At 36.7% G+C, this 27,143-nt stretch overlaps 1 protein-coding gene across 3 annotated transcripts in view; it reads left to right on the top strand.

The window, feature by feature from the left end:
- Positions 1-221: 221 nt before the first annotated feature.
- The window catches only part of cntn5 (contactin 5), a 1,359,131-nt gene continuing 1,332,209 nt past the window's right edge, over positions 222-27,143 (top strand). For 2 of the 3 annotated variants that reach the window (XM_039744349.1, XM_039744347.1), the window contains exon 1: positions 225-1,024. The gene's annotated coding sequence lies outside the window, so the exon portion shown is untranslated. Of the gene's footprint in view, positions 1,025-27,143 lie in introns of all 3 variants that reach the window. The other variant, XM_039744350.1, reaches the window with a different exon arrangement.

Genomic DNA, 27,143 nt, shown 5'->3' with positions numbered 1-27,143 from the left:
GCTAGACTTTACATTTTTTTTTGAATTACGGTTTAATACATCATTAGTTTAATTTGCACTTTTTGTGAACGTGTAAGGGATTTGTTCTCTTGCTTTGTTATTGGGGATACTTCCAATATTTCAGCCTAGGCGTTGTGGTGATACAATAAACTGAATGACCTGGGCTTTATTTCTCAGAATTTTGTCTTTTTTTCTTTTCTTTATAATGATGCTAAAGAGAAAATCTGACTAGGTGCAGCTTTTCAACGCGCGCTTCCAGACACTGAAAACCCTCGCTCTAAACGAGCTCTTTTTTCGCCACTTACCACAGCATAGACACCGAGAGATTATATTTGTCAAAAAAAGCGACAGTAAAACTGTCAGCCAGAAAAAAATAATACTAGCTGAAGACAGATAAAAAGAAGAGTCAGATAGCTCGCCGAGCCTCATTAGACAAAATCAAAATGCTCCACAGTTGCTCAGGCGCCGAGGGACACTACGCGGCTCGCTGGTAGAAGCAGAGATATCCGAGTCGACACAACCAGGAATAGTGGAAGCTTCACAGCAACTGGAAGCACAGCGCGGCGCAAGTGAAGCTAACGGTCATAGGATCAGATGTGTAGCACCCGTGCGTTTTTGAATTACGCTGTAACGACACTCGATTGTCAAAGAGGTGTAGCAGAGGAATCGCCGGACAATACTGCGGAGAGAGGGAGAAAAGAGGAGAGGGAGGGAGAGCGAGACAGACACGGAGAAGCGAGGAGACCTACGCGAGCAAGTTAAGTGGAAAACTGAAAGGTCTGAGCCGGAGGATGTAATCCGTGTGTGTCCGATCGTTAGTTAGACGCTGAAGACACCCCCTGGATGCTGGAAGCTACAGTGCCATTCTGACGCTTCCCAACAGGCTTTAAGAAAACGTGTTCTGGGATTGCCGGTTCATCAAACCTTAAAGGTGACATCGGGATTTTTTGGGGGACAAAAAGATACGCACATTCGTCACAATAAAGAGGAAGAGTAATACAACGGAGAAACAGGCTAATTTTCCGTAAGTAGTTATGTATATCGCTTTTGAGCATCTTTCCTTTCTTACTACAAGTAATCCAGGGCAGGTCCCCGAAGTGGTGAACATGCCACATTTGTTGTACACACCGGGCTTCTCGGACCACCGTGCGATTTTGTTTCTTTAATTTGATTTAGCTGACTGCAAGGTGATTTCCAATCTATGTTGGGAATACATACCATGAGAATACAAAACCATGGCAGTTTTTTCCCAAAAATGCACAAGTTGTGCCAATGGGAAATATCCACTGTGGAGTTCAGCCGTGCAAATTCACAGTTGTGCTTGTTCAAGTTGGACTTGAGAAATACATTTTTGGTTTCAGGGGATACCTTGTCCTTCTTAATCACCTGTTCTCGCTTCCCCTTTTCTTAGATATTGAATATGTAGGCTGCATGCACCACAGCCGCCGGGGCTTTGTGCTTTTATGTTAACAGGTTGTGTTTGGAGTGACCGATAATTGGTACTTGCGCACACAGACCGTTCTGAAAAGACAAGCCGGAGTACTACTTTGTTTACCACGTGAAAGCGTCCTGCGCAGTAATAACCACGCTTGTCACAGCAGCCGAAGTTCGGACCCGCTTGTGAGTGGGTGTGTCGGGATCACGTGCTGAACGCCATGGTCGGATTTGTTCGCGAAAGGCTGCTGGCTGCACCCTTGTGTTAGCGGATCGCTGGCCAAAGCGTCATTTAGGGTAACGGGGGTCTCTGGCAGGCGTTAAAACCAGCCTACAAGGGTATATTAAAATGCGCATATAAGTAAGAAACTAAGAAGGTGTTACAGCACGTCTTAGAGTTGCATGGATACTATGGAAGTATTAGAACGATAAGGGCGCTGGATCCTCTATTTCATGGCATCCGAATTATTTTACAATGGTTGATTAGGTTAGCATTACTGCTTGGAAATATTGTTTTACAATAATAAAAATAACATTGAAAAGGGGGTAGAAAAACAGCGCGTCACGCTTGCATTTTGTAATGGGAAAGGTGTTAAAGGAGCAAAGGTATTTTACAGTAGGTCAGCATGGGCTACAGTATGTGTGGGAAGTGAATGTATTAAAACCATCTGAAAGAGCTGCACTAATATCTAGTACATTCTTTATGGATTTTGACATATCTTTTGTTAAGTCACACGTAAAGCATTTCATTATTAGAGCTGGGGAAGCAGTAGTTCTTTAGGGTAGTTCTTTGATTTATATTTATGGAAAGGGGTCCCCTCATTAAGTTACTGATCAAGTTACTTCTTTACTGTAGGTAAATGAAAATGTGGTATGTTCAGTACTTTATACTGTTTTAGTCTGATTCTGGTTGTGAAAATTAGAAAAAGAAAGAAACAGTGTAAGAGTTAATAGATATAAAAAGAGAGATGCATCAAAAATGTATTTTTTCGGTATGGTAAAGCAAAGTAAATCCTTAAACTGTAGTCAGAAAATAAAGATTATATAAGTAATCATTTTTAAATAATTAGATCTTTGATGGCCAGCATTTCTTACACATTTAAAGACAATTAAAGGCAAATCTCAAGCTAGGGTGCCAATGATAAGATAGTTGCATATTCTCTTATAATAGCATTTGTTGCTAGTGCTTCCTCTGGTTTAATCCCATAGACCAGTTGAATGCTTTTAGGCTATTCATCAGTTTGAGTGGCTGCATGCTCCGGTGTCTCACTCAGAGCCTTGTGTCATCTTGCCTTTCACCCATTGCTTCTAGGATAAGTTCCAGTCTGCCATAAGACTAGATGCATATAAACTATATTTGGAAAGTGAGTGGATTTATCTGTCAGTCTTTAGGAAATTTATTTGTATGCAAAGCATTGCAAATGCCCTGAATTATTTACAAAGAGTAAAGTAGAACACTTGAAGATTTTTAATCCCTGTGTAATTCTGCCTGCTTGTTACTAGAAAGCATCCAACAGTAATTCCCGCTTGACTAATTCCTTTCAAGATAGTGGTGATGACACTGAATTATTGACAGTTGTCAATTCAATTCATATCAGTTTATTCTTATAATATTGTTATGGCAATGGCCTTACTTAAGCTAAAAAATGTATCTGTGGCAGTAGTGGTTGACCATGATTCAGTGGTTAAAAGTATATTCACCCTTACAGTACTCCAGCTAAATAAGCAGGTTAAATAAGCTTTTCTCTGTTAGGCATACTACTTTGAATATCTTCATTCCCAAGGTCGTTTAAACTATTTTACCAGTGAAAACTTTGGTACTAGTTATATTTTTGACCTTCTCAAAATAATTCAGAATATGTGCTCCAGACTATTAACAAAGTCTTAATTGTGAAACAAAATTAATGACTTTTTATCATGTGTAATATGTAATAAACTGTGTAAAAAGATTTTCAAGTTTTATCTCGAGTTTATAAATGGTTACATAACTCAGGAAATTGTGTCCAAAGTGGTCTTGTCTCGTTCTGTAATATGGCAAAGGTTAGTTTTTTTTTAGATTCATAATGTATTCATTTCTTTGTATGTATACTTTTAATCATTGTGTTCCTGAAACATCTACGACACTCATCATTAGACACACCTTCGATTAAAATTTTTTTAAGGGTTAAACTCAATAACTGATGATCGCCAGACAAGACTATTCTTTATACTTTACAGCAGTTTTATGAAAAATGTGTCCTGCTGTTCTGATCTTTAGTCATTATTTTCTTTGTTTTAAAAGTTCTTTTACAGTTTTTAAAACTGGTCTTGCTTTTTTTTGCTTTGTTCAGAATATCTCAGTGTAATTTCTGTTTGCTTAATTGAAAGATATTGATAAAAAGTGTAAATATAATTGTATTTGTTTTTAGTAATTCTGCATTCATTATTGTGTGCTAACTTTTATTGTAAAGGTATTACAGTAACAGGAAAAACATTTCAAATCAGGCAGGTAGTCAGTTAACCCTTAAATTAAGTACCACTATAACAACTTATACCATTACTGCATGCTTCATATATGAAAGAAAGCATTTTGCTAACTCTGAATATTGTAGATTAGTAAATGTCATCTATCTGTATAGGGTGGCACAGTGATGCAGTAATTACTGCCGCTGTTTCATGGAAGCAGTGTCCTTGTTTTGAATCGCATGCACAGTTTTTTATTGTGGTACTTACATTTGTTCTTTGTGTTTACATCGTGTTTTTCTCTGGTTTTCATTCCACATCTCCGAAGACTTGTACATTAAGTTAACTGGTGATTCCAAATTGACCCACTGTGGGTGTGTGCATGAGTGGGCATAGCAAATACACTGTACAGGACTGGTTCCTTCTTTGCGCATGCTGCCACCAAGATAGGCTCAGGTCTCCTTGATCCTGACTTAGATTAAGCCAGTTTGAGGATGTTGCATTATTATTTGTTATGTCACACTTTCCATGGTTCATTCCTGCTGTGTGCTCCGTCTCTAGCCTGAATTGCATTTAGTGAATTTGAAAATGTTATGGTGTCTCCATATATAAATAATTAGAAGGAGCATGCTTATTTAAAAGTAACATCACATTGGACAATGTACTTGTGCAGATAAACACAATTTGTTTTGGCATATTAGAAGCGTATTAGTCCTCTTGTATATTAATGCCTCAGAACATTTTCTTGCCATATTTAAACTGCATTAGGATGCTATTTATATTCAGTTTTTACATTTTTTCCAGCCTTTCTTTGAGTTTTTTTTTCAGTTTCCCTAGTGTAAATTGTTATGAATAAGTTACCTTTAAATAAAAAGGCTGAAAGTTTAAAGAACTTTAAATGGTTGGTGTTGATTTATTAGGATTCAATAACATTTGAGTGTGAGTGTTCTTGTCTATGCTTTCCACTTAGAGTGAGCTAAGATTTTCTAAAATAGGTGAGCAGTTAACATTTGTATGCATATGTAGTTAGGATGTCCTCTGTTTGCCTCCTCTGATAATACCGACAGACAGACACAGGACCCACTAAAGGGATTGTGTATCTCAGCTGTCCAAGAATCGCCTGTGAATTCCCCAGGAGGAGCTGAAGAAGTTTAGTTAGGACAGGGTAGTCTGGTTATTCCATCACGGCACATTGTTATCACGGTTGTTACTAACAAAAGTGGATTTTTTTTTTTTTTAACAAAATTATTTCCTAGTAGGTAAAGATCAAGTGTGGACATATTGTGACATAATGTTCATAGACCTGCTTAATCCAATGCAGGATTGCTATGAATGGAGTTTATCCTTGCAGTGGTGTTCATATGGTGGGAAACAACCCTTGTTGCGGTGCTAGCCCATTATTTTGCTCACTCATGCATATACACCTCTAAACACACTCCTACAGGGCCAGTTTGAATTGCCAGTTTACCTACTTTAACCTGTATGCCTATTGAAGTGGTAAAAATGCCGGACATATAGCAGAACCGATGCAGGTATAGGGAAAATGTCCAAACTCAATAAAAACAACAGTCTGCTGAAAGATTAAAATCCAAAACTCTGGATCCAGAAGGAAGCAATGCTAACTACTGAGCCACTATGCTTCCATCAAAAGAAAATGATGGATATTAAATTATTAGAGTTACATCTTTTGATCTCAAGGCAGAATGATATATGCAGTGCATGTCTAACTTGGTTTTCTCCAGGGACTCCAGTTTCCTCCCACATTCAAAATAGATGCTATTAGCTCTATTGGCCATAAGTTAGCTTCTAATTGCTGCTTCTGCTCTACTGCAAAAGGGGGAGGAAAGGGGTGCTGATTTATTGCAACCATTTCAGTCTGCGCAATCTATGGTGTCTAAAAAGTGAGATCTTGTTTTTGTTGAGTCTCTAATGGAGATTTTTACCTTATTCCCAGCTGTGTTGCACATCAGCTTGACAACCTAGTGGTTCCAAAGCAAAAGTCTAGAATGGCATTCTTTCAAACTTCAGCATGTTCTTGTAAATTAATAGTTACAGTTGTATTAATTTAAAAATAATAGGCCAAATATTTTGTAGTCTATTGATTTAGGCTAAAAGGTAAAAAGAATTGTAATTTATATAGGGATAAATATTTGACAGCCTTATATTCATGACATCAAATAAAACTTTAATAATGTTAAAAGAACTTGTATTGACTGAAAGATTGTCCCTCACTTTAATATCCTTACATTTTTATAGATTAAGATATGTGTGTTAAGTTAACAGGTGGGCACAGTTTGGCCTAGCATAAGTGAATGTGTTTTGCAATGGTCTGGAGTCCCAACACTCCTGATTCCTGCCTTGTACTCATTGCTGTCAGTATACCTGTAATGCTCTGTTTTAAAAGAGTAGGTTCTGAAAATGGATGAATAGATGGATGGACATAAAGGCAACACAGTGGGTGTGATTTAGCCCTTGAATTTAAAGTAGTAGTTTTCTTCCTCATTTTAATTTAAAAATATCTTAAAAGATGAGTTCAGGGAGGCTAAAAATGTATTTGTGCCTTTACTGTATTTCCTCAGTCATAGCTGTATCAGAATCAGTATGTGATTGATAACTTACTGTTCAAGATAACCATGGGCCCATGACTAAGCTATTGTCTTTAGAACAAAAAGATAAAAAAGATAGCTTTAAAGGAAATGGTAGTGAGAAAACACTGCCTCTGTTGAGTAAGTCAATAACAGGAGTTATAGTACCTCTTCTTTTTCCTCTGTTTTATTGACTGCACAGTGGAGATGGATATCACATACAGTGTTCAATTAATGATTCATTCATATTATTTATTGATTACCTCAGTTATTGACTGTATTAGCAATTACCCCTGGTGCTGATAGAAAGTAAACCATGGCCTATTCATCTAATAAAGTAGGCTTGTCTTTCTTATTGTAAAAGAGTCAGTATTGACTGAGTGTTCAGAATGTATTAAAACCATTATATAATACATTTTAGATTCACTAAGTAAGAAGACAATAAAGGCAGTTTCCTTTTCTTGCAATAACTTTTATGTTTGGAACAGCAGCATATATTACATTTTTTCATACCATATGTTATTTTTGTTTAGGTATCACAGAAGTGCAGTGGTGAACTCTGTTGCTTTATGGATCCAGCATCCTAGGCTTTGGTCTCAAACCCAGTCAATGTTAGTTTGCACATTCTTCTCATGTTTGAACTGATTTTCCTCCCACATCCCCAAAAACGTTAAAGTCATATTAACTGGTAACTCTAAACTGGTTCCAGTATGAGTGCAAATGTGGTATATGTGTAAGTGGGACCTGTGATTAGCTGGGGTCCTTTCTGGTTCCTGAATTAAGTCCAGTGTTGCCATAATAGGCTGCAACCACCCAAGATACAGAATTGGATTTAGCAGTTTTGAGAATGACTGACTGAGAATGTTATTTTTTGTTAATGTATACAAAAACAAACTATGTCTATCCTTAGAACCAGACACTAATTTGGTGATGCCTCAGTGTTCAAATAAAATAGATTTCATTTCATATTCATGGAGCCTTATATAATATAAGCCACATTAGGCTTACCTTTATGAGTGATAGTGCTCTTTTTTGAATACGGGGCATCTTGTTTTCCATCTCAACTCCCACACATACAATATCTAGTCATCATACCTATGTCCTCTTTCTTTTCTCTCTCCATCCTTCCTCTTTGCCAGTAAATTCTCTTTTTTACATTTTTGCTTATAAGCAAACTCCTACTAGTGGAGAATAGCTATTTATAGTTTATTTTGGGATTAGATGTGGGTAGGTGTCTATGCAAACTTCAAATTAATGCCCTCCATCAACCCAATTCCTGGTTTCCTAGGTTTAACATTGCAATTATTAGTCTTCATCTGTACATGGGTCCTTTTCTTCCTAAAATGCATTTGTCCAATTTTGCAGGGGCAAACTCTCAGATACAAAATAGTTATTATCTCACAACCTAATTTCAAATATTATATTAAAATATTATTTGCCAAAATTAATTCAACACACAGTACATCACCATATGTACTCCTTTTTTATCTTTTTCATTGTAACCAAAATATTCCAGCATGTTCATGATTATGTAAAATATGTAGTGCTTGACATTCAGCTGTATCTTATTTTCTATGTTGTCTCTGGATGTTTAATATAACATTTCTTGCCATGTTCTACCATTTGAGTTCTGTCATACTGGCAGCCACTAAGCTACACAGCCATTATTTGTTTTCTAGAACAAGATACTTGGACACAGTTGAAGAGCCACCTCAGCCTCCAACAAGACCTTGTCCACGATCCTGTTGTACCAGATACTTTGGCTCTGATGATAATGATAATAATATGCGCCTTGTCTTTCCACTTGTTAATGAGTTTTAGAGTCTCTTTTTATAATTCATATACTGTATCACAATACTAAATACATATGTGTGTATATATTGTGACTTGTGCAGGGTGTAACAGAGCCCAAACCCCAGACACAATCTCACACACACAAGTCCCAGGTTCATGTGGATATCTTATATATATATATATAAACATCTATGTGTGGAAGTGTGTGTGTCTGTCTGTCCGGCCCAGAAGTGCGAGGCAGCCCGGAAGTGTGAGGCTACTGCATGAAGCTCAAAGAAAGCAACACTGTTGCCAAAGTGAAACCACCGAGAAAAGAGAAACTTGCTTAGCCACCAATATACAAGCGAGGCGAGCACATCAGCAAAACGAAAACCTCCAAGGGGAAAAAAACTTGCATAGCCGCTTATAGACAACAGAGGCGAGCATGTTGGCAAAATGAAACTGCAGAGGAAAGAGAACCTTGCCTAGTCGCTAATGTACTATCGATGCGATTGATTTATTGAAGTGTCAGAATCCATGGTTTCTAGGAGCCCGGGCCTTTTACAGGACAGGCTTACACAGCTAGTTGTATTATAAAGAAATACCTTCCAACAGGACTCTTCACAGGTTTTATAGAAACATAATGCAGTTCTTTTCGTTCTCCAGTCCTCCCAGATAAGCTTTGTCCTTCCTCCACGCCCAACTTCAACTCCCTTAGATAAGGTGGAGTGGCTTTCTTTATGCCAGACTGAGGAGTTACTTCCATTCCCACCTTATTGCACCAGAAAGCACTTCTATGTCAGGCAGAACCTCCTTAAAACAAGGGGCTCCTCTTGGCAGCTCCTATGAAAGAATGCCAGGTTGCCATATAGAACTACAACCCCTTTGCAGTCCTGTAAGTGTGCACATGAGAGATCCACCAGAGGGATGCTGCTACCTATTGCACTGGGGGAGCACATTTCTACAGGAAGCTGCTTCACTCAATTTATTATTTGTAAAGGCCTCCCAGCAGTGCAAAGAATGATCTTTCCCAGCTGGGATGCCATCTAGTCTGTGTCCTGCATGACAATATATAAATGCAAGATAAACCTATCTGTAAACTATGGAAATATGAGAAGAAAAATACAAGGCCTATACAACTATTTAATGTGTAAATTACATACTTACTTATGATTGTATTTGCCGCATAATACAGTTGAAATAACACTGCTGCCAACTAGCAAAACTCTCCTCAGACTATACTGTATGTTGAGAAGCACTCTTCCTTAGTGTTAGACAAGTCAAAATGTAGTACAAGAGTCTCAACTCTTACACTTGTTGAAGTATAAACGTTTGAACTTAACCAAACCCAAAGAAACCTCTAGGGTGTAATCTAGTGGTGCATATAAGAAAGTAAGGGCATGTGCAATTTTAAAAACAGGATCGATAAGATGACCCAGTATCACAATAAAATGCTTCTTAATGATTTGCAGTGTTTCTGCTTCAACTACATGACACTGTAGTTTGTCCCAGATTCCGACATCTTTATGCATAAAAGATTGATTCCTGGCTCAGTGTTAAGCACACTTCTCCTTAATATCCACTAGTGTCCTTGAGTATTTCAGGCTATCTTTATTAGCTGAAGTCTGGAATTAGAAGAAAGTTATGGCTGTTCTCTTCCATCTTTATCAGGGGTCTTCATGGCTGGTCCTTCTCAGTCCTTCACTTTTTCCTTTATTAAAACAGATACTTAATGATAAACAGGCACAGAAGTGTAAATAGGACAAAGTAAGACGGAGAGCTGCTGGTCCATTTGTCATTTGCATCAGATTGTTATTTGGCAACTAGTTCATGAAATATAATAAATTAAATGCATTTGTTTAATACGAAAAGGGGAAGAGAAAGCAAATGAAGCCAAAGTGGAGGTAGATGAATAGAGTAAAAGATGATTTGAAGGAAAATGGCTTGACTGGTGAGGAGGTGCAGGACTGAGCTGATTGGAGAAGGTTGATCAAGCACATCATTTCCACATAGAAGTGGGGAATGATGAAGAGGAGTTTTAGGAATTATACATTTTATCGGTATTATATAAGTTCAGGAAATTTCTGAAGTCCCCTGAATTGACCATTCTTGTTCCCAGTATGTACTATGTTAGGTACAAAGAAGGCAAACACTTAGAAGGTTTGATCTTTCTACTTCATCTCTTTTATTCCTCCACCCCATCTTTCCTCACACATCATTCACCACTTCCATGACCTTCTATATGACTACCTTAATATAGTACACACCTCTGCAGAGGAGTGCTGTGTATCCCTTTAGCCTTTTTAACCCATCTATCACAATTTCAAATTGAAGTGTATGATCGTGTGCCCTGGTGACACTGTTTGATTCTTGTTATTTGCTGGTAATCTCACTTGTAGTCTTTCAAATCTATTCGCAATTTCTCAAGTAAAATTGAATCCCAGTGTTCTCTAGTAATGCTTATGAGCAATCATTGCAAACATTTACACACACTGAATATATTTATTTTAGTCTTGAAAAAAGATAATTTTGTTGACATTATAAAAGTTAAAGCTATTGGCAAATAATATTTTAAAGTAGAAATTACCATCCTCCATCACTTTAATTATGGCATGTTTTAAAGTGTGCAAAACAATTTGATTTATGGACTATGCCTTATTTTTTTAATTCAGTGACTTATGGTTAGTCAATTCTGCATTGATTTTAGTTTTATGCTTGGTACTTTGAGTGTTCTAAGTAATGCTACTTTTTTACTTTAATATATGGACTTTTTCTGTACCTAGATAAAGCAGTATATAATGATGGTGAGCATGATGGTACCACATTATATATAAATTCATGGACTGAATGAAAGGGAGCAATAAATGTGCTGTGGTTCATGTTTTTTTGGAATGGTGAAGGGAAAGTGATTTGCATAACTAGAGAACGCCATATAAATATGACATGAGTACATTTTGTCTTCTGAATTATTTATGTAACCATACAAAGGCAATGCTGTTAACATCATACATTAAAATTAGGTTTACTGTATTACTGTCTGCACATCAAACCTTTATTTCTCCTTAAAGTGAGGTTAGATTTTGCACTTTGCTCTAAATATTTAACTAAAGTTAAAAAGAAATATGAGAGATAGGATCTATTCCTTTATGCATTTGTTCAGACAGGCTGTCATATATTCCTTGTATTTTGTGCAAAACATGCAGTTTAACAGGTAAAGTATGTGAAAGCCATTTATGCTGTTCTTAGTTGAGTTGCATTCCGAGGCCATTATATTTTGGCATTGTACCAAATGAAATGACATAACCACATTAAACTGTAGGTAGGACTTAATTGTATGATGTAGGGAATGTTAAATGGTGCATAGACTTTCACTCCAAACAGCACTCGGTGATTATTGAGTGGAGATTCGGCTTTATAAGAAATTTAATTGTGGAAACCATCAACTCATTGAAGAATGTTAAAAGCTTAAAGATTTGGTTTTTCAGCAGAATAGTCACTAACGTAATTGTTTAAAAGTAATGCAAAATTAAAATTTCTTTTCAAAGAATAAATGGTTTTAAATTCTGGTAATGCTCATCTAGTGTAACTGTAGGTTTATGACTCATTACTTTGTTGATGCAATCTGAAAGAAAGCATTGCGTGTGGGATGAAGAAATACTTAAAAAGCCCCATTATTTCACATAGTGAAATATATTTGATTGGTGGACCAAAGTTGTGTAATTAAAGGGTTTCCAGTTCATGTTCTAGTTCTAGTTCAGCTACCACTTCAGTTCTGTTAAGGGAATAAGTGAGGAATTAAAAAATATTATTTTTGTCACTCCAAAAGAGTCTGGTTTCTGTTGCGTCAAAATATTATATTAGAAAATGGATGTGTCAGTCTGACATAATTAGGTTTATAATTCTGTGAGTCTGGAGATGCATCCAGCAGGGAAAGATGTGTTTTCTTCTCACCATTAATCACTTTTACTTTGTATTCGATAGATAGACATTTATACGATATATTTTCTAAGTTAATACCATTACGTTACTGTTTATATTATACAATATACACTATATCACCCTTTGCAGGTTTGCTTTCACTGATGACTAGCAGAAAAGTATTTAAAAAGGTTAGTGTGATTATCTCTTGTTTTTTCACCTTGTGCTGTGTGTAATTGGCATTTGCGAAGCTCTATGGTAGATAATGCACACTGCTTAAAAATAATGTTTATGTTATTTGTTTTTTGACCGTACAGTTATTACTTATGAGAGTTTTCTTGAGTAATGATGGATGGAAATTGAGCCACTAGGAGGTGATATGTGCTAATATGAGTGGTGTGTTGGAATTAAATATTTTATGGGCACCACAGCAAGAAACAAAACACAAAGAACAACCAGGAAACAACTGTATACCATCAGAAAACTGAACATGGGCATAGCTGTAACAGTTGATGGGCACTATTGCATATGTTGAAAGGCGGACAGCTTGAGAAAGATGAGATATGGATGAGCCTCCGCCAAGCAGAGACATAAGACTAGGAATAGCCGTGACTTTGTTGCTTTAAAAAGAGAGCAAGCAGTTCAGAAACTATGGTATGTTGGAGGCTAGTTTCTCTAAGGGGAAGTCAGGACTCTGAGGTAAATGGACACTTGGGGGCAAAAGAAAGCATTATAATTAGAGACACTGTAGGTTCAAAAAACAGTTTCAGATTTTTGAACTTGACATATAAGGGAACTATTTAGGGGCCCTCCATCCCCACTGGTGGAAAGTGACAAAGGTGACTGTATGGTTAAACCAAGTTTGTTATCTGAAATTCTTAATTTTTTTTTTCTTTCTTTAATTTGCCAAAAAATACCTCTTTTAAATAAATTTGAACAGTTTGTATTTTTGTGCTAAGTGGTGCATCTTTTATCATCAAATTCTCAAATCTAATTAATCCAAGTTAATATCATGGGTGGTCTGAGGCTACTTTGACCAGAGTGGAACCAAGGGAGGAAGTAATCCTTAACAAGGCGTCAGCCTTTGCAGGGTCCACTCATATACACACACCCTTCACACAGGGCCAAATCAGTTTGTTTCCATTAAAAACCCAAGAGTGTGACATGTATTTACAAATATAATATAGCTAAAACATAACACATAATTTAGTGTCCTATATTACAAACACCACCACTGGAGACTGGAACCCTGATCTAGATTCATAGAGAATGGTAACCTTAAGCAGTTATGGGCCAAATGCACTCTTCGTCTTTAATGCTAGGTCCTGGTTAATGGAACTAATCAAACTTTTTTTCTACCCCTCATATCCTATTTTTATTTTTGGTTGCATTTAAGTATCTTCTTCTAAGGCATACACTGGACCACTACCAGGAGTCCCATGTCTAGTTTCACATCCTTGTAAAGAACTAACTCTATCAAAAAGTGTTTCCTGCAAACTCAGACTATATAATACACTGGTAAGTCATAATTGGATTATTGTATGCAGTTCTGGTCACCATGGTACAAGAAAGACATAGTAGCACTTAAAGCTGTACAGAGAAGAGTAACCATGTGTATCTCAGGACTTATGGATATATCCTACTATGACAGACTCAGAGAATTAAACCTCTGTGTGGGCACCTAATCCAGGTATTTAAAATCCTCAAAGGCATTGATAAAGTAGATCTAGCAACATTCTTTCATCTTAAGGGTTATTCACATACTCAAAGACATCAGTGAAAATTAAGAGGGTGCATTTAAAACTGAAGCCAGAAAGCAGTTCTTTACGCAAAGAGTTGTGGAACTCTAGAACAAACTACTAAAACATGTAGTTGAAGCAGAAACCTTATTGGGACAGCTTAGTTATTAGTTAAATAAACGGGCTTGATGGGCTGAATGGTTTTCTCTCATTTGTCAAATTTCTTATGTTCTTATATTTTTAAATAGGAAATGTAAAAAGTTGCAACTGCTGCTGCAGATGTTTTAACGCTTTTCAAGATTAATGCTGTGAAAACTATGAATGTGTGGGCAAAGGCAAACTAGGCGAGAATAGTTACACGATCTTAGATGTACAGTGTAGTTCATGTATTGTTTTGTTTTGTGTTTTTTTTCAGAATCCTAACGCAACCTTTCATTGTTTCATCTTAACATTTGTCTAAGGTTTCACTAAACTAACACATTAAAAAGTAAAACTTTTGCAAACCTGCTCATCTACGAAGAGTGAATGTCTTTTGAATAGACAGGTACATGTAGCATTGTCGCTAAAGTGGTTCATTCCAGATAAAGTTAAGATAGTCATGCAATATGCCTCTGCAATTTCAGATTTGTTTTGTAAGCTTTGTAAACATCGACAACTAAATAATTTTTATGTGATAGTAGGACACATTTTATAAAAAATAGAAAGTGTGTCAGTGGGCATTTATTTATGAAGTGTCATGGTATGACATTTTCTAACCCACTTAATCCAGACTATTAGGAGTTTGGGTCTGGAGGGGGAGCCTATTCCAGCTAGCATAGGACGCAAGGCAGGACATGGTGCCAGTTCATCCTAGTATTTGTGAACTGTATATAATCTATTTGTTAATTTGTTTATCTGTCAGGGTCATGTATGAAATTATTATTTCATCTTTATTTATTCAGAGAAATAATTTTTTTTAATTTAAAATTCCTTTGTTTATTTATCGCTATTTAATATGTATTAACTTAGCTATTAAAGTAATTGTAGTTTATTATTAATGTAATTAAAAAATGCAATTATTAATTAAAAGTTTAATTTACTTAGTTTTTTCAACTGCCCAGATTATCGTAATGCAAAATTGTAATAACCCTCACTTAAATACATCTGGACTAACCCACAAAAAATATAGTTGTTAACACCAAAATATAATGGAATGACCAAAACAGTGAACGTTTTCAAGGGACTTGCCCCGCCCCTTCCCTCCTCAATGGGGTGCCCTTGCTGCTAGATGAGATTTCTATGGGAAACACTGCACTCGGCAATGTAATTTTTTAGTAGACAGTATACAAATGCATTAAAATGTTTGGTTTTACTTCTATTATGGTGACAGCAAACTGCTTTAATATACGACCTTTTAGAATAGTGAATCCTAAACAAATTGGAGTGGTGCTGCCTGGTTCATGTAGTGTTTATGGCAAGGAAGTGCTGCTACTGCTTGAATTTCCAGCAAGTGCAGCATTAGTGGTTTACAACAAATCAGTGAGGATCTAAGTTTATGTAAGGGGTACTTATATTTATTTTTTTAGATTACCATCCTTTAGTTTGTTTCTCTTTTGTAAAGAGAGGACTGTGAATATCTTTGTAAACATTATGTAGGTGTAGTTAAACTGCTGTTAGACTCCATTAATTTTTTTGAATATAAAGGTACAGGGTGTAATCTCCAATGGGTACAGCTCTATTATTGAGAAAAAATGATCATACTATATCTAGTTTATGTTTTCTTTTGACAGCTAATTAACCCATTTTCTAATCTGTAATTTGTATGCTATCAATGACAGCATGTGCACAATTATGTATATATATATATATAGTATTGATGCCACCAATGCACATATACAATATACTGTATATAAAATAGAAAGCTCATAAAAGCTTCATCTTGAATGTCTTTTTAATGAAATGATTAAGTAAGTTTTCTATTATGAGGAATATTGTATTACATTTAGAATTATATTCATAAAAGCTCTTTGTGCACAACTCTCTTCATAGTAATATTATAATGTAACCCATCAGTCTTTTGTCTTATCCTGGCAGCTCTATGCACAAGGAAGAAAACAACCCTGTATAGATCATCAGCCCATAACAGGGTGTTCTCATGCAAACACCCCCATTCACTCATACCAGGTAATTTTTGAGTCGCCAATTAACTTTATACTAACCTCTTCAGTAATGAAAATGTAAGATTAACCTTAATCTCACTGTCATATTCTGGATAAATCCTCAAGTAGTTGACCATGAGTAAAGATTTGTACATTTAAGTAAACATGGACTCTTGTAGGGTATGACCTTGTGTTTTGCTGATTATCAAAGCAAATACTAAATGAACTGGAAATGCCTTTGCCATTGGCATGAGAATGCATGGTCTGTTGGCTGGAGTGCGACCCTGGGAATCAATACCTTAGGGTCTGATGATGTACAACGCTTGCCTCAGGATATCCTATAAGGATCTCTTTATCAAAATTAGAGTGTCATGTGGCATACTTAAAATTGCATTGCACAAAAGAAAACCCTTGTTTAAACATTTAATACTTTCAGTTTATTTAAAGGTATTCAGTTATAGTGGGTATTTTTGTGTTATGACAAACACAGTATTTAGATTTATCTTTGTCTAGTTTTGGATGTTCTTACTGTCAGAATTAAAAAAAAAAAGAATTAGAACAAATGCAAAATCGGGCCCAAAAATGATTTTGTTCCAAATTCAGATACCACCATAAATGTATTTTTTCACTCATTTTCCTTTTTTGTATAAAATAAATAAGCAGGTCTTTTTATGTTGAAGATTTGGATGATGTAACCTGTGAAAACTACTTCTGATAAAATTACTATTCAAGATTAGCAGTCTTAGCTAAATGTGACAGACAGGCAAAGTCTAATATTAGGCTGTCTATAAATATTTCATTATTGGCAAAGACAGCTGATTAGCTTTTTTAACTATTGCAGGATATACAGTAGTCTTGGCAGTGTGCCCCGGTTCACCTATTGTGATTTTAACATGTAACTATATTAATAAAGTCTTGAGGAGGCTGCTTTGTAGTCTTTTAAACATCCATCACATAGATAGTGTGAATTAATTGTTGAAAATATTTTTGAATTCTTTGAGAACTGTAAAGTTAAACTTTTCGTATTTAATCAAAGATGGGTCAGATATAATCAAGCATGGTTTCTTGTGAATTTGAAAATCAATTCATAATAAAAATACTGATTTGTATTAAAGTGTATAGTATTTAGAGTACATCTTTTTATCATTTCCTCATATATAGTGATAATGAAATCAGTGTGCCATCTCAACAAGAAAAAGATATAATAAGATCAAATATTTATGCAAAATGGCTTGTACAGAGAAAAGAGTCTTAACAACAACATAAAATTTTTAAACAAATAAATAAAAAGAACACTCTCAAGAGCACTGATCAGATCCTCCATTGACTCCATGAAAATCACAGTATCATCAGCAAAGTCAAAATCAGTGAATCTTTTTCACCAACAGATGCCTCACAGCCACTGGACCCTATGTTGAGCTATGACCTTGCCCAGCACCCAGTGAATGCAAGCACTGAACAGAGTAGGGGCAAGAACACACTCCTGAAGAACCCCAGAATCAACTGGGGAAAACGCAGAGGTTTTGCCTCCATTCTGCACAGCACTCATAGTACCAGTGAGCAGGTTGGCCATGATATTCAGCAACTTTAGGGATGTCCTGCCCAGTCTCATGATGTCCCCCAGCGCAGCTCAATCAACTGAGTTGAACACCTTACGAAAATCGACAAAGGCTGCAAAGAAACTCTGATGATATTCGTGTTTGAGCTCCATGAAGACCCTCAGTGCCAGGATGCAGTCTTCTTAGGCATAAAACCAGACTGCTCCAGTCGCTGGTAGGTGAGCAAGCAGTCACGGATCTTACTGAGGACGACGATAACAAAGACCTTACCTGGCACTGAGAGTAGTTTAATCCCCCTGTAGTTGCTGCAATCCAGGCAATCACCCCTCCCTTTCCAGATAGGGACGACAAGTCCTGTTTTCCAGTCACTTGGAATGACGCCCTGGATACCACAGACCCTGCAGCCTTCCCTTTACCTCATCCTGTTCACCACCTGTGCAATCTCAGTGAGATTGGGTGGTTCACGGTCTTAAGAACCAAGATGTCCAACGTCCTAGCCGGAGGATCAACTTTAAACAGCTGCTCAAAGTAGCCAGACCAGTGGGTCATAATTGCAGCATCATCAATAAAGACTGTTCCATCATCTGCACTGACTGTAACTCTCTGAAGAACAGATTTGTGCGTAATGCTTTGATTCCTCTGTAAGCAGGACTTGGGTCATTAGACCATAGTGTCACTTGCTCACAGATTAACCTAACAAACTACTCCTTATCTGCCCTCAGAGTCCTCACATCCATCCTTCTCAGTTCCTGGTGCAGACTGGAGTTGTCATGAAGCCGTGCGCTGTGATTCCTCTTGAAGCACCTCCTTCTAGGAACACCGGCAACAACAACACCACCTACAGCAACCTCTGGGGTCTTGTCATGAAAGGTCTCTCACGTCACATTAGGATCAGCCATCGCACCCAAGTCTGCAAGTTCCTTACACAAACTGCATTCATACTCATTAGAAACGTCTTTATCTTGGAGTCTGGCCAGGTCCAGCATCATTCTCCCAGTAGGTTGTAACCTACAGAACCTAAGCTAGATCTTCAGAGTAGCAATAACATCTCTGTGGTCAGAATTCACAAACTGGGCACTTCTGTACACCCTGTGGTTGTGCAGGAGCCTGCAGCATCTGACCACAAGGATGTGATTTATCTCCTTCACTGCACCACCAGTATTGGAGTACCAATTCCAGCAATGCAGTTCATGGGTGCTGGAACCAGGATCCAGGGATCCGCAGACCCTGACCTTTTACAAAGTCAAGGAACATGGAACCATTTTCAACTTGGTCACCAGACTAATGGCGACCAACATAATCCTCATAGCCAGTCCTATCAGTGCCATTGGTTGCATTGAAGTCACCCAGGACCAGAGGAGTGTCACCTCGCGGGCACCCATCAACCACTGAGCAAAGTTGTAAATAAAATGTTTCACTTTCTGAGACATCACTCACCACAGTTGGAGCATACACAGAGACAACAGACTGGGCCCCCAGAGCGTACCTTAATCTGAGTTTCATAATATGGTTGTTTAAGGGATAGGAAGGAGACATCCCATAGCAACAGCTACTCCTTGAGTATGGCATCCATCAGAGCGACAAGACCAATGAAAGGTGTATCCACATACAGAGATCTGGCCAGTCCCAGGTCTCCACACCTCAGAGACTGCCACCACTGAAATGTGGAGTTTACTTACAAAGCTCCTCCGACAGCAGAGGAAGATGATCTTCATGCCGGAGAGACAGGATATTCCATGTACATACCTGGATGGGCCACGTGAAAGTTGGACCCAAGTGCTGCCATGTGGTAAGTGACACCTCAGCACCACACTAGTTACGATCCCCAATAGGTCTGACCCCATTGGCTTTCTGGCGGTTTTGACTCTTCTGGGGCTGAGGTTCCTGAGAACTTTCCCCCATTCCCTTCATAATGTGAGCAGCCTTTCTATGGGCAGCAACAGCTGAACTACTCCTGCGGAGAGCAGAAAGAAGCCCTGTCTATGGAAAGCCGAATTAACATTTAGAGATATCTCAAAATGGATTTTAAGATATCTGGAAATGCATTTTAGATACCTCAAATTGAATTACAGATATCTAAAAATGCATCTATTTTAAGATATCTAAAAAGCATTTTATGATATCTTAAATAGATTTCAAGATATCTTGAAATGATATGCTGTACATTTCGAAATATATGAAATGCATTTTAAGATATCTTAAATGCAATTCGAGATATCTTGAAATAGGTTCGTGTGCATTTTGAGATATCGCAAATACATTTCGAGATATCTTAAAATAACTTCCTGTGCATTTCAAGATATCTCAAAATAAATTTGAGATATCTTAAAATGATTGGGAAGTTTTTTAGGATATCTCAAAAAATAATTAAGATATCTCAAAAAACATTTAAGGTAACTTAAAATTCACTGTTGTTTGAGATATCTAAAATACATTTTTAGATATCTCAAATTAATTTCGTGATATCTTAAAATGGGTCTCTGCTCCATTTCAGATATCGAACAATGTATTTCAAGGTATCTCCAATTGTATTTCAAGATATCTAAAATGCATTTTAAGATATCTTTAAAAGGACACTCAATTATTTCAAGATATCTGAATACCATTTTCAGATACAGTATCTACAATACACTTTAAGATATCTGAAATACATTTCCAGATATCTCAAAACAGCTTCCTGTCCATTTTCAGATATCTCAAATACATTTTCAGATATCTCAACATCACTTCCTGCTCATTTGAAGATATCTCAAATACATTTTAAGATATCTTATAATAAACAAGAAGTCCCATTGAAATAATACGCAGTTTTACAGGAAATGATTTTGAGATATCTTGAAATGCATTTCAGATATCTTAAAATGCATGAAAGGTCAATTTAAGATATCTGAAAATTCATTTGAGATATCTTGAAATACAGACACAATTATTTTGAGATATTTGAAAATGTATTTGAGATATCTTGAAATGTATTTGAGATATCTTGAAATGCATTCGAGATATCTCAAAATGTATTGAAGATATCTTAAAATGTGCAGGAAATTATTTTAAGATATCTCAAAGCGAGTTTCAGATATCTTAACAAGTAAATTACATTTTAAGATAGCTCAAATTTATTTTGAGATATCTCTAAATGTTAATTCGGCTTGCCATACCTGTCTGTTGTTTTGGAGCTGTGTGAAGTTTTTACAGTGCCTGGAGTGCCAGTCTTGTCACTAACCCCCAAGTTGTCTTTGCAAGTTGGAGGACCACTTACAGGGCCAGATACAGTTTAATGTCATACCCAGGTCGTTTAAGGGATTTTATTTATTTTTGTAGTTAATGAACAGTAAGCCTAGAATTTCATTTTTAAAATAAAATATAAACAGTTAATACCTGTGGTCTGCAGTTTAATTCTAAAAATGCCACTTATATATAGAACTAAAGGCGTCTACATGACTAGTTGTGGAGGAGCTTAGTGTAAAAAAAAAAAAAGTAAAAGAATGAAACAAATCAGAATTTGTATCAGAATCGGCTAGTTCTGTTATCATGAAATTGTTAATCCGTATTGGCCCTAAAAAACTCTAAAAGTTACATCTTAATCTTTAATAAACAGATCGTCAGCTATTGATTTTCTTATAGTAAGCTGGCAGCTTGATCTATCACTTAAGGCACAGGACTTTCAACCTCATAGTTGCTACTACAATTACTACCTCTTACTTAATGTGTGACCCAATGCCCGTGGAATTTCCTTTATCTTCTGCTAGTTTCAGGTAGAAATGTGAACTACTTGTGAGTTAGTGGGTCACTTTTGCCAATGTTGACACACATGATTCATGAAGGTTTTAAAAATTTTGCTCACACATAAATGATGTATGATACCACTAAATTGTAAGTTAACAGCTAAACTGGTTTACTAGTCTGATGTTGTAGTAACTGTACCTTCTCTTAAACTGGTAGTGTCTGATTACCATTCTTAACATTATATATTCAAGCACATTTTTACCTTTTAATGTTATTTAAGGTTATTTTGTTGACATTGTAAAAAGTTGACTCTGGAATGCTGGCAACATTAGCGGCAAGAGTTTCAAAGAAAAATTAATATCTGAAGCTGGCAAATAAAAAGAAAAGGTTAAAATTGGCAATGATCTGGAATCACTCAGAACTTCACCATTAAATGTATGCATTCTTTTGCCTGCTTTAACCTTTTCTTTTTACTGATGCAAATGACACTGTTATTCAGCATGTATTATGTAAGGAAGCTTAAGCTGAGGACCTGAAAGTGTCTGTGTCTCAAGCTGCAGACCCTGATGTGTTCATCCTATTGAGCAGTTGTGTATCCAGGCTTTCGTCTTCTTTTTCTATCCTTTTTAGTGCCAGTTTGACCTCTTCAGTTTCTTGGGAATCTGTCAAATGAAATAACCTTAATTTTGCAGATTAATTATAGACAGATGTGGTTCTTGAGAAAGCTGTTTTGTTTTGGCCATTTTGATACCAGAACTAAACTTTGGGAATACAGGTATATTGCAAACCATGGAAAGACACTCTACTTGCATTATTGAACATGATAACAGGTTTCAACGTGTTAACACAATTACAAAGGCCTCCCTAATAACATATTACCATTTAAATATGATTAATCAAGGATGAGCTAAGAGAGTTGGCCATTAGAATAGTGGAGTAATGCTTGCTGAAAATGGGGCTTTGCAGTCATGTATAAATAGTAAATTGTAAATCTTCATTTCAAGCAGTTAGCGGCATTGACAACGTTAGTATTGTCTTGGCTGTGCTTTTATATCAATTTAATGGTACCTTGATAAAAAGTATCAGTTTCTATTGAAAACATGAAAATTTCTGTTTGATTCCAACTCTAGTGTATGTATGAAATTCTATGGCAATGATCTGTATTTTAATTTTTTTCATTCACTCATTGGCCTTTAAAAATCACCAAAAACAATGTTTTGAGGTTTTGGGAGTACAAAGAATTGAGTGGTTACATTTATGTTCTATTTAGACACATAATTAACAATAAAAAAAATTTATATATATTTTGTCACTGCACCATTTTGTTTGTGATATTGGCGCCTCCTTTCTGTACATTTTGTTTGGTCTCGCTGACAGGTGGTTGCCAAACTGGATGAATAGGAGTATGTGATGCATGACTTTATTATCATGGCATAAAAGTCAACATTGTGCACTTCCTGTTTATTAACTTATTGATCATCCTCATTTTGCATATTTTGAATGGGAAACTCTTAGCGTTGATGTGTCATTATCTTTCTAGTTTTCTTGTTTTGACCCTTTTTGCTCTCGACCATGACTCCTGTTTCTCATCCTTTGTGTAAATTATTCTTTTTTTTTTTGATTTTCTGACTTAGATCTAACTCTCAGTTCTAACAGAAAATTCTTTATGAAGCTACCCTGTCCTGTCTGTACATCATCTTGGTTTAGAAAAGTATGTTTTTTTAGCAGTCATATGAGAGCTTATGGGCAAATGGATATGCATGGTAAGCAATATTAATTAAGCACACAGTAGCATACAAATAGTGATTATTTGGTAGACCTAATGTTTCCAAGAACATATTCCTCACACCACTATGCCATTATCACCAGCCAATACTATTGATATACGTCAGGATTCATCCATGGATTCATTACGTTTGCACCAAATTCTAACTTTAATATCTGCATTATGCACCAGAAGTGAAGATTGGACAGAGCAGATGGCATTTTTCCAGTCATCAATCATCATTGATGATTATGTGTCAATTGTAGAGGCTAACACTCTAATTGTACACTGTTGTATGGGGATTGTATGGAAATAAATTGCTTTTCTTTAAACTTTAAGTGTTAATTTTTTTAAAGTTTTCAGTATTGGAAAGAAAGCTACAGTAACTTTGTATAATAGTATTTGTTACAGTGCGGCCCGCTGACGCACATATAGCAGTCAAAGCAGCCCACCAATGGTAGTGAGTTTGACATGCCTGATTTTAGATTATTAGAATGAATATATCTTGTTAATTTGATGTAACATTTGTTCAAGTATATCAATTTTATCTGTAGTGACTGTTTGCTAATGTTCACTTGTTCAAATATGTTGAGAAAGTCAAAAATTTCCATGTGGTATGCTTGCTTTTACACATAACTGTATTTTCTAAGTTAATATATATGTTAGAAACTTGGAGTGAGTCTAGTAAAAGTGTCCCAGTAAACCTTAAAAATGCCAATGAGATAGGGGGAACCATCAAATCCCAGCTAGAAATAAAAAGAGCAAACATAGAGCACAAACGGCACAACAGGAGTTGTCTGAAAATGCAAAGGCAATCCAAGGCAAGCGAGAACCAATACACAAATCCAGAATACAAAGTCAAAAACAGAGCATAAGATCAAAAAGTCCAGCAATATCATCAAAAGTACAAAATAATCGCAAAAGAAAGTCATCAACACCAATGCATACAATGAACCTCAAATGATTGTAGGTTTTCCTCAGCCTTTGTAGGTTTGAGGGCAGTCCTTTGATGGTGATGAGCAGGTATCCCAAACTCTTGGTGGATCACCAACACAACTCATGGTACATAGACAAAGGTACCTAAACATAAAGGATGTACGTGATCAACAATGTTAACTTAAAAATACAGTGGTACCTCGGTAAACGTCCTTAGTCCGTTCCAGATCCTTTGATTTATACCAAACAGGATGTATACAAAACAAATTTTTTCCATAAGAAATAAAAAGAAAATGATTAATCCATTCCCATGAAAAAAAATCCAATTGTTATTGGCATATTATACATCGATGGGGTTGTATAAAATTATTTAAACACTGCTTAATATTAAAATACATAAATACAAAAGCAATTAGATGAAATAAATGAAAATTTAACCTCAATTTACTTTTTAATAACGTCTTTGTTTTTCACAATCGTAGATACGGTATGCAACAGTCATGTCTCAGATATGCATGCCACCTTCATACTTTTCAGCAATCAATTCAAATTTACGCGAAAAAACACAATATCACGTGAAAATTCACAAGAGAGTTATAGTGCGGGTTGTTCACTGAATGCTAGCAACTGGTGTACTGATGCTCGTGGGCAGTCATGGCTTTGTCTCGAGAAAGGTAAACAAGGATAGCACGCGGGTTGTTCATTGGATGCTAGCAACTGCCGTACTGATGCCCTTGGGCAATGGTGTTTTTGTCTCGAGAGAGGTAAACAAGGGTAATGTAGTTTTCTCTAGATTGAAGTAGCGACACACTCAGAATAAAGTTTTGAATGCTGTTTATTTTGAACCATGTTCAACCAACTCTTCATACAGCATGCCTTCTAAACCACACCCCTCCCTCTGGCAGTCATATGTCTCAGAAGCCGCAGACCATAGCAATCAACACCCGAACGTAAAGCAATGGACAAAAGCATCATTGAACAATCATATACAACAGGTAGCATGCAAGTTGTTCACTGAATGCTAGGAACTGCCATACTGACGCTCATGGGCAGTCGTGGCTTTGTCTCGAGAGAGAGGTAAACAAGGGTACCACGCAAGTCGTATTCCAAACAATAGTCATATACCAAGCAAAGTTTTTCATGTCCAAACAGGACGTATACCAAGTTGGATTTATTCCAAAGCGGACGTATACATAGGTATCACTGTATGAACAAAACAGTGATTAAAAGACATTTGAACACCAGCCGGGTGTGGAATTCTGGCTGAAACACAACAATATGGTTTATATGCCATATATTTGAATAAATGCCAAATAAAGTCAGTTTATTTATTTTTAATTTCATGAATCCCTCTTGAACCTTTATATTGTATATTAAATATAAACAGTTTAAAATACATTGTAGTGGTTCAGTATTTACTGTATTACAGGGTCTGTGAAGGGCAACAAGAGCATGGGATGCAGACAGGGTCATTCTTATAAAAGAAAAATATTTAACATTTTCTCCACTAAACTGTAATGACATGCTGCAAGCCATGGTAACATTTAGAATAACCTGTAGTTATTCCCCCACGTTACTGTGATTATCCTTTAAATGTGAATGCCCATGTTTACAGATTGATATAACATAGTACATGGTGTTAAAAATGCCTTTATTCTACCTACAGCATGCTGTGCTGATATTAACTGCAAATGAAACACAGAAAACAACATATTTTACTAGAATCCTATTACGAATCAGTCTGTGCCCAAATTACCTCTGGTAACAGATTGGTTTAAGGGCTGAACTGAAGAATATTGATAAAAAAGCTATCTGCATAAAGGAAATGAAAAGTTATAAGTGCTGTTATTGTGTTGATAATAATGGGCTGCTCAAATAGGAAATGGGTGTTCTTCAGCCTGTATAATATATATGTGATGCGAATTAAGTTTTCATGCTGCATTGCTTTGAAAGGTCATGAGTTAATATACATATAAAAAATGAATAATAGCATCACTTTGTCAACAGTTCAAGAAATACCAAGTGTTTATGGAAATAAATAAGCTGCTGCAGTTTGATGTTATAAATAAGAAATTGCAGTGGAACAAAATGGCCTGCAACAACGGCAGTGCTGCAGCTGGAGTCATAGAGGGTGTGGACAAGAAGCGTTAGGTGCAGACGTACAGTACTTATCTCTCCTGACCCATCCTTAGTCCATCATGTCCTCTGGCATAGAACAATGGGCCACAGTATGTCAAAGCTCTCCAAAAGGGTAGCAGAAGAGTGGCTGTTGTCTGTGATCTCTTCTCAGGGTATGGGCTTAAGTTCTTTCAGGCTGGTCTCTGTATGTTGTGCTCCGACAGTCTGGTACTACGTTTGTTTCTTGAACCTCTCAGATTATGTGGCTGGGTGGTGGCATTCGATTGTGTTTACCAACCCTTCTATGTCAGCCATTGATTTCCATTGTACCAGTCGGACAAGGTGCTCTGGTAAAGTGTGGACTCGTTAATCAGCCGTGAACATTTCAAGCACATGCTCTGACTTTTGATCTGTTGGGCACAGTAAGGGGGTCTGCGGACCAGGTAGGCAAGGCTGGAGTGATCTGTCATGTTTCCTGGCCCTGGCCAAGGGAAACAGCACCACTGTCATCATGTGAGGAAAGGAGAGTGCAAAGCAAATGTTGGAGCACCTATCTTGCTGTCCCCTTTAAATTCTCTTCTAAACTTAAACAAAACAAGTGATTTTGTTGGCATAATAAGGTAACTCAAAGTCAAAACAAAAAAATTTGACTTTCTTGCTTAAGTGTTTCCTTGAGTCTCAGATTATATAGAGCACCATCCTGTCATTGACTTCTCCTCCTTCCACTGCTCTCAGAGTCAGAAGCGCAGTCAGTTTCTCTAGACTGTGGAGTAAGAAGGAGATAACACAGTTAGGGAAGCCATCCCCTGAAAGCTAGAAGGCTGATATATTTTGTTTTTAACCTTCTTTCCTTCTCAATATGGAAATAACTTACATGTAGGATACATATACAGTACATTTGTTTTGTAGGATACAGCGCAGATGCTGTGGTGTGTAGTCTCTTCTCTGGGGTATGGGCTCAAAGTCATTCAGGCTGGTCTATGGGTGCTGAATTTAAATAGTCTGCGCGTGCC

Source organism: Polypterus senegalus, chromosome 2 (assembly GCF_016835505.1).
Source record: "Polypterus senegalus isolate Bchr_013 chromosome 2, ASM1683550v1, whole genome shotgun sequence".
Classification (NCBI taxonomy): domain Eukaryota; kingdom Metazoa; phylum Chordata; class Cladistia; order Polypteriformes; family Polypteridae; genus Polypterus; species Polypterus senegalus.
This window is presented reverse-complemented; position numbering and strand designations above follow the sequence as displayed.